Source organism: Colias eurytheme, chromosome 6, assembly GCF_061535395.1.
Source record: "Colias eurytheme isolate Ceu_HAF_F1 chromosome 6, ilColEury1 Martin Lab GWU primary, whole genome shotgun sequence".
Classification (NCBI taxonomy): Eukaryota; Metazoa; Arthropoda; class Insecta; order Lepidoptera; family Pieridae; genus Colias; species Colias eurytheme.
The window spans coordinates 5086118-5095707 of record NC_142985.1 but is presented as its reverse complement, the minus strand read 5'-3'; the positions used below and the strand labels follow the sequence as shown (position 1 = coordinate 5095707).

At 32.6% G+C, this 9590-nt stretch overlaps 1 non-coding gene across 1 annotated transcript; it reads left to right on the top strand.

The window, feature by feature from the left end:
• Positions 1–8190: 8190 nt before the first annotated feature.
• TRNAV-AAC (transfer RNA valine (anticodon AAC)) lies at positions 8191–8263 on the top strand. Its single transcript has one exon. It is a non-coding gene; the product is annotated as a tRNA-Val (tRNA).
• The last annotated feature ends 1327 nt before the right edge of the window (positions 8264–9590 follow it).

The window sequence follows — 9590 nt, the reverse complement described above, 5'->3', positions numbered from 1 at the left end:
CATCATAGACTTGACTGTCTCTAGTGATCAAACAGCCAGAATCACTTCCACTCAGTGAAGACTGCAGCCAAACAAGTCGACTAATAGGACACTTTATATAATCACATTCCATAAAACAATTTTGATAAACAGCATCGAAAATCGTCGGTTTGCCCCGCCATAACATTAATGCACGTGTCGAAAAATGAAATTGATTTTGGCCTCGCATCCGCATCCGTGCCGTATCAGGCAGAGTCGAGTGGTAGGGGAGGCTCGGCTAATAACTAGCGGGGAAGAGATGTTTATTTAATGGTACCTACAGACACTCTAATGGGGATTCGCACCCATATCTACCATCGACAACGCAAATTATTTTTCAGAAAAACCTTTAAGTGGCACAGACAGCGCTCTATCGGTAAAATAATTGATGAGTATGGCATGGCTTGTCGATTATGGCTCTTCTTGTTTACGACTTTCATCTTTCTATACTCATTTTCTCTCCCTTTTTCGTGTTTTTCATTGATGCCGATGATTTTCAGACCCCACTTGATCGTTTGGCTGGTCTATTTTTATTTTATTTTCATTTATATATTGTTAATATTATTAAACATTGCTTTACTGATTCTTCTTGTATACCTTTCTAACAATTCATAAAAGATTGACTACACTTTTCTGCATTAGAATAAATTAGGTGGAAAATCCATCCATATATTCTACTGTTCTAATAAAATATTAGACTAAATAGAGAAGACGACAAAACCTAATGCCCGCACGTAGCTTTCCACTCCATTCTATCAATGCAAACATATTTTTGTAACAAGGTTGTCAGGTAAATCTTAAATCAAGCTAATGTGACATTTCTGGGGTCCGACACCCGTCTATTACTCCGCATAATTCACAAAGCGTATGTCGGGATTATCATTTGAATATGCCCTTAGAGTAACCGGATCCCGTGACACTTGTACAATGGAAACAGGCCCAGGTCGAAGCAAATTCGCTAAAGCTTGTGTTTTTAATACTTAAGGAAATTACGTTTTTATCACGAGTCACATTTTGTGTTATTCTTATCTTTGTAATTCGCTTGAGGAAATCTCAGCTTTTCATCTTGTGTTGGTGTTTTAAACTTCATTGCGCGGCTTATTGCTTTTAGTGTTTTTTCTGACAATTCATTTTTATCTTTGTGGCTTTTAGGCTTTCTTTGCGTAGAATATATCTATTGTTCGCGTTATGACATCTTCTTCGTAAAGATTGCAATGCTCTTTGAAATAATTTAACATAAAGCATGTTTAAGAATAGGAAGTAAATATCCCTATATTCCTATTTTGCTATATAATGCATAATGTTTAAAATGTAGATGCATAGAATAAACGCATGTATAAATTAAACTACCATTGTTCATTTATTTACCCACAGTAGGCAGTAGCTTGAAAGCAATCATTGACAGGGCATGCCATGATTCTAATGTCTGTTATAAAAATATTTTTACAATATCAAATATATTGTTGGGTTTCCTAAAACTATCTACTCTTTATTAATTCCCGGAAGGAAAACAGACACATGCCATAGTCCATAGATAAAATCATATCCGAATATATTTAAAAATAACATCCTCTTCTGTTAAAAATTACTAGCAACTGTTCGCCATTTAGAAATGCACATAAATTCCGATATCATTCGCTAAGGAAATATGAGCCAATTGATTGTTCAATGGTACTGCATTCAGTTCTTACGAAGCATGTGTATGAAGTTGCAAATAGAATTTCGTGTACATCGAGGCAAAAGCGTTTTCTGAATTTTATCTTCCGGATTGCTAGCTGCGGAGAAATGAAAGTATCGAGAAAATGAGAATTGTGCTGAAATTGATTTTGCTTGTGGCCCAAGGCGACGACCTTCCATTATCTATTTTATTTCACCGTCTATTTTGTCTATCAAATCGTAATATTATTCGAACACAAATATAAATTGTTTATTATAAAGCCAGTTGATAAATTGCTTATAACGAAAGTTCAATTTCCAATGTTGAATTGATAAATGAGTTTTGCACAACCTCCCGATTGTTACACTTAACTTAGATTAATATTTCCGTAAATATTATGACTAATTATTGTTGTGTTTCATTTCACAATCATAATGATATTATTTCTATAATTCATTATTAAATTACATATATAAAACATTTGCAGGCTGCAAATGGAGTGAAAAGTATTAATTAATAACTTGTTACTCATCAGGAAACGAGACAAGGAAGATTAATATGATCTATCAAAGGAGCCTTAGAAAAAAGAATTTATTTCAAATCAGAAAATAGAGTTCTGATAACTATTTATATGTAAGCCAAAAACGAATAGGAACTGGGTCTCCAATCTGTGTGAGTTTAGGATAGCATACACGAGTATCTATGCACTACCGGAGGTAGCTTTAATTAAAATGCAGACAAAATTGAAGGTACGTCACTTCAATAGTAAAAAAGTTAAATCCTATAGTAAGTTTTGTTATCTATGAAATTCTATATAAAAAATTAACAGTAACCTTTTTAGCCCTTAAATTGATTTCGTCCGTTTTAAAGGACATAGTATTTACACACATGCTGGCGCTGTTACAGTAGACCTAGGCATTGCCAATCGGTATATTGGGAAGGTACTAGCTATGTCCTTCGCGTACATGCAGGTTTCGTTAACGAAGCGAAGTACAGTCGCGAATGGTGACCATTTGAAATTTGCAAAAAACGGATCTTTTGACTCTCCTGATAAAATTGGTTATAACTGTAAGTATTTTGGCTATTTTGCTTATAATGTTATATTATTAGTTAGAATACGATTGTAAGTATAGTATTTTGACATAATTTTTACATATTTTACAATATTTGAAATAAAAATCTTAGTTTATTTATGATGTCCCATAAAACGGACGTTGACAACTTGGAGTATACACTAGGGTATTCTTCACATGTCCTATGTAACGGACGTTGCCAATAAGGCCCTTAATTTTCAACGTCATCATTTTGATATATTTTTCTCTATTTTTATTGTGTTTTACAGGAGCATAACTTGGCAATCAATAAAAAATTCCCTCACTACCTCTGGTGGAAGCTGAAGAGTCTGGCGTTGAGTTGAGATGACGATTTCGAAGGAAATGTAGACCTACGAGAGTAATTTCACTATGATATCAGTGTCAATTATTTACCCCCAGCACCATACCTCCGGAATTATACGACATATTGATTTGCGACACAATGAAGACCCAAAAAGTCAGAATTTTTACCTATTATTGCTGCAGAATTACAGCCATTACATGCGGTGCGAGATGAATCTTCCCTACTTTTCAGTAGTTCTTCAGCTACAGCATCATGTTACTTACCAGAAATACCACCCAATGTTTGAAAATTTAAATAATAATACCTTACAAATAAAAAACTGGCAGCAAATGGATATATTATGTATAAGCCAAAGAATAAAAAAAATCGATTTAAATTTCCTGTTTGTTTTGGTACTTCAGGAATGGTATACGTCTTCTTTGCATACGATGAAGCAAACACATTTCAATCTGTACAATTTAGTGAATGAGAAGAGGACTTTCTTGGTGTATTAGATAAGTTCTCAGGCTATGTAATACTATTTCTATTCCAATTCTTAGCATATTCTTTGGCTGTGATTTTAGGTAGTGTCGTTTTTTAAAATCCATTATTTTTAAAGATATCGTTAAAGTTTTAACCAATATTTTAAGACAGATGTTTGAAAAGCTTATACTAGATCGTCCATAATTATAATTTGATAATAATTTTGAATTACAGAGTTTAAAATGTGCATTGTATTCATGTACCACGGTTGCAGGAAAAATGTGCAATGTCCGTTATATGTGACGGTTCGAACATGTACATATAATTGGCAATGTCCGTTTTATGTGACATAGTGAAAACAATAGAAAAAATTAAAATTTTTAATTTTTTTTTTCATTTTCCTCTTTTCTATCCTAATTCCAACACATCCTCCAAATTTGGACATTATACACATAAGTTATCTAGGGGTGACAATTTAAGGGTTAGTAACTATTTACTCACACATAGATTTGTAATGCGTCGATTCTAACCATATGCTACCAGGAACATTTTTTATGTTGGTCAGGAGCTTTTTAGAGAAAACGAATAATTACATACAAAACTTGATCAAAACCAAACACATAATACACATCAATTACGTCAACACAACATTCCTTATCGTTCATATATAGGTAAGTCAGTATTCAATCCTTGAAATTTATAATTCAAAGACGTATTTGAAATAAGGCACTAGCAGCTCGAATTAGGAAAATTGTCAGGACTTGGCTTTAATAGAATCTATCCGAATCCCGCAGGCATTAGATATGTAGGCCTAACAAATTCACCTGACCGCTGTTTAAACTAGCCTTTTTACCGTATGCGGATCGCGTGTCCTCGGTTTATTCAGGTTACCTTTACTTAAACAACTCTGTCACACAAAACAACCAATTTTGAACTTTAGCACATTGGAATAATGGCATTTATAAGGACTATTATGTCAACGGAAACATTTCCTTCGTCTGTGTTGTCACGACTCGTAGGCCGCAGTTTCTTGATTACTGAATGCTGAATCTTCGGTTGTATTTGGTAATATTTTGAACTTTATCATTTAAATAAAGAGTAGGTATTTATTTTTGTGTCTTTAATTCTATCTTGTGTTTTTGATTGAATTTGGCTCTATAATGGTTAAAACTTAAAAGTGAACTTTCGATATATTAATATGTAGATCGATGAAAATTGTAGTAGTAAGAATGACATTATTTCCCTAATCCTGTTTCATAGAATAAAACACATTCAAGAAACTTAAACATCTATATTGTGACCTAGTCTCCAAAAAAATGTTTTGCATTTCCCACGTTAAAATTAACTGTATTTGTACCTATAGTGTATATTTTAATTAATCTACAATTAAAATTGGTCTGCGCGCATGACACTGAAAAACAAAATATCTGAACCACGTGGAATTTAATGTATGCTTTACTATCAGTTTTTTGTCGACGTAATAAAGTAATAAAGTGTCACAACCGCGTCCAGTTGCGGTTCACATTTAATTTGTTTTAATAAATTTCCGATAATCTCATCCTTTTCACACATTGTATTGTGGTATTGTAATTAAGTGTAGATTTACGTTTTGTAATACTCTGTACGAGTGATGTATAAAGTTTTCAATTTCGTTTAATTTCGTTATCTACTTAATTTTATGAAAAATTCCATCTAATATATAGCAAGATGGCATTTTTCATAATTTATTTAAGATTTTTAGTTTGCAATGTCTTTATTGAGTAAATTAATGCATAAAATTATATCAAAAAGACTTAGATAAATAAATGAGAAGATTTATACATAAATTTGTTTATTTTTTAAACGATCCTAGAAATAAATTAGTCTTAATAACTGGACCAAATCCATAGTTTTTGTACGAGTATCGAATTGATAATATTCAATCGATTGCAGACCTCGTATACTATACATAAAAACTATAGCGAAAAATCATGCAAATGTTTTGATTTATAGATGATAGCCCTTCTTACTTATTTACTAAGCATTATCTCAGATGCCACTCACAAGTCACAATGTCACACCTCTGCAATTCCAGAACAAGTTTAAATCAATGATCTCGTATTTGCAACCTGGTTAAGCGTGTCTGGAGATTTAAATCTGACGCGATAAAAGGATCCTGCAGCAAAAAATAATGACTGTCATTATAGTTATACTAACATAAGCTTCTTGATAAATCGCTATTCAAAAGAGTATTATCAACTATACTTATTAAAATTGGACGAGAGCAAATTAGGGTGTTATGTCAAGATTAGTTTTTTCGGGTAGAGTTTGATGACTTTGCAATAATTACCATTGGTTTTGATTTAATGATATTGAGCGAGATATATCTTTATGAAGTTCTGTTTTGTTGAGTTTCTTTTAGCCGGTCTTTTTTAAGTTTTTATCAAACTTGGAAGCCTTGGGACTCTTTATTTAAATGCCATAACCATATCTTCAGTGACATTTAAAATAGATAATTCGTTTACATTGACACAGACTTTTATCACCATGTCGATCATACATGTCGATCTTGAATTCACCTCTTAATACATACTTTGTAACTCGACATTAGTCGAACATTTTTTATAATAAGTTCAATAATACACAAATCAATTTCGACACTTCTAGTCGTTTTCGTTTTGATTTTAATTTTATCTCCAATGAGTATCATAGTAGGTATGAGATTTACCCACTCAATCATTTACCCAGCTCAGTTTCCGACATCTCGCCTTGCCTCCGTAACAGCACCTACATGTAAACTATTTCTCATTCCGATAAGATAATTCTCAGCCATGAATAATTCCAACCGACACTTGCAAAGCAATATTTTCTGCTATGTAGGTCTCTAATCTTCGAAAGTAAGCGGATCACGTCAACTTATTTGTGTTTGTTATGAGACGGGTGCCCCTTGGCGCCTGCAAATAACTTGCAGTTAATATTACACAACTACTAGGTACATTATAAAGCAGTCCCTACAAATACAAGCAGTACAGACAGTAATGCAAACATTACCTGTGTTTACATGAATTGTCATGATGCATGAGCGTCTAAAAATATCAAATCATGCATTTGTATACAGTTCGCGTCCAGCCTAAGCATAGTGCATGAAACGCTCTTAGTTTTGGCATGACAGCAGCCGATCTTAACGATCAGCATGCCAGTCTAACTTGCAGTAAGGACGATGTAAAGCTTCAATAATGAGCTGTTAGAACGTAGTTTGCATGTTATTCAATTCAGTGATCGATACAGTCATCGATATTAAGTCTTGACCAACATTCGTGCATGACACCACGTAACGCATGTCATGCTGCATGATCGTCTAGGGACGACTTAATATATATGTGTCGCACAATATAGTAATTTACGTTCCGAATCACTCTCTAGCTTGCTACTGAATAGTATTATTGCTATGTCAGACTAATTTTGATCGACATTGTTAAGGATATTGCGATGTTGAAATTCTGTTGCGTTTAATTAATTGTCAGTTAAATAAGGTTATATATTAGTTAAATCAAATTTATAATTGATTGAATACTAATACGCGTTGCGGTTAAAGTTAATGCGATTTTCGAATGCGATGTATTTAATAATTTTAACGTATACCTACGCAACTATTATGGCTCGGCTACAGTAATAGATATATTTTTTAATAGCTTGCTGAAATGGGTGAGCCAAATGATTATTTACTTTAACGTCAGACAAAAAGCTCTACCATGTTTATACATGCATGTAACAAGACACAATCCAGTCCTTACCAGACTCGCAGCAGATGTAGGTACAGTATATCATTTTATTTACATAGATTGGCCACTAAATTCATAGAACATTCTCGACTCTCGTAAAAACTAACTCAAAAGTTGTTCCAGCTGTATTCAAGTCATACGTAAAGTAGGAAATTTATTCAGCAGTGGACGCTTAGCTTCTGAGCTTTGTCTGTACTGCACTATTCCCTAGACTCACTTAAAAGTAAGTACAAGCAAGAACTGACTCGCATTTAAAATACTTGAACGGCCATCGATTGGATTTATTTGAAACTCATCCTTTGGGGGTAGCTCGGAGATTCTTCGGATCGACTTGGCCACTAAAATAACCGCTGTATTGGAGTGTAATAATTCATGATCGTATTTTAATTTTAAAATGTCTCGGAAGAAAATATTGAAAGACACTGTTTCTACTAATAGAATTTAATATATTAACTAGTAATTTCCAAACATTCACATTAAGATTTTTCAGTACTTAAAAATAACATGTGAATTGTATTTTTTATATTTTTCAGTTGTAAAATTATTGCTCCTTACCTTTTTTGTATCATTCGAGTTAAAAAGTACCATTGGTCTAAAGCACTAACATTTAAGAAAATATAAAAGCTGCATTTAATATTTCCTTAAAGCAATTCTATTTTATGCTAAATTATTAATATAGACATTATAATAAATTTTTATGATTTTATAAATATATTTTTGAATAAATAAGATAAACATTATATTATTATCTTAACGATTATTGCAATCGATAAAAATAAGGTCAGTATTTATGGTCAAGTCGATAATAATAATTTGATAATATTAAGACCACATTTAAAACCTGTTTTAAAAAAATCGAGATAAAACTTTCTTGAATATGAAACTGTCGTCAACGTTTCCGTGGTGTAGCGGTTATCACATCTGCCTAACACGCAGAAGGCCCCCGGTTCGATCCCGGGCGGAAACATTATTTTTTGTATATTTTTTCCTAAGATAATATGCTCTATAGATTATTTTCATTTATTTTCAGTGATTTACTTTATGATTATGTGAACCTAAAGGTGTGAATCTATTGAGTACCTATTAATTAATAAAAAAATGTATTGCACGCCTCATAAGCGAAGCGTTGAGGTGGGTACTACTGTCACTTCGCGCAAAACATCTGATTTTTCAAACTTAAAATGTCTTTATGTATCATACATTGCACTTGTAAGATAATACATACATCACACACATATTAAGAAAAAACACTATTTTTAACGTTCATGATATTTTTGATGTCATTTTTGTTATTAAAACTAGTTAAAAAACAGTTTAAAAAAGTTCTGTCTTGGACGTCCGTGTGTCTGTATGTGCGGATCCTTTTTCTTGTTAACACGATAGCGACCGAAATACTTTACTAATCGAGTCTTTTTTTTTCTCTTACGCTTGAGTATGCTCAGGAATAGAACCCTTTCATTTTTCAGGGTCTGATTCGATGTGGTTTAATTGTTATTAAATAAACAAAAATAATAATTAATAAATATTTATTAAAAAAAAATTATGAGGCGTGCACTTTTGGATTTTCCAAATGTATTTATTTATTTTATTGTTTTTTTAGTATTATACTAACTTTTTCATATCATTAAAACTACATGAAACCAAGCGTAAATAAAACAAACGAACAACAAACATTTCTACTATAAAAATTAAAAATATAGTACGTTCAAATCCCAAAACATTTTTGCGAACACAAACTCAATTCATCACTAATGAGCGCTGAAACAGACTAAAATCGAACAATTTACACGTGCAAATTATTTAAAATAGATGTATGCGTTCTACAAAACCGAGCCTCATTGTGATTTCATCAAACAAACGTTACATTGCTCTTACGTTAATTCGATTATCGAATAAATCAATACTAAAAGTAAACCTCAAACAATTAGCGGTTGTCAACCAATGTTGTCAACTCTAGTTGTAATGCGTAAACACAAGTCGCTAACGAACCCAGGCGGCCCTGCACAAATTTGCAATTTCGATTGCTATGCTACTCGTACCTACGTTGGGTTCATACCTGCTTCGATTCCCCTTCATTACGACGTGCTTTTAAAAATGCATAATTTGCGTAATATTTGGATAAGGGCTCAGTGCTTTACGAAACTACGTTTGAGCTGGATTTTTAGTTACTTTTTCATTAAAACTTTCTAGAGTTATAAACACGTAGAGTTTGGGTAGAGTACTTATAAACTCATATAAGTCTACCGAATACAAATACGACAATACTAAAATGTTCAACCCGAAAGGTTATTGAT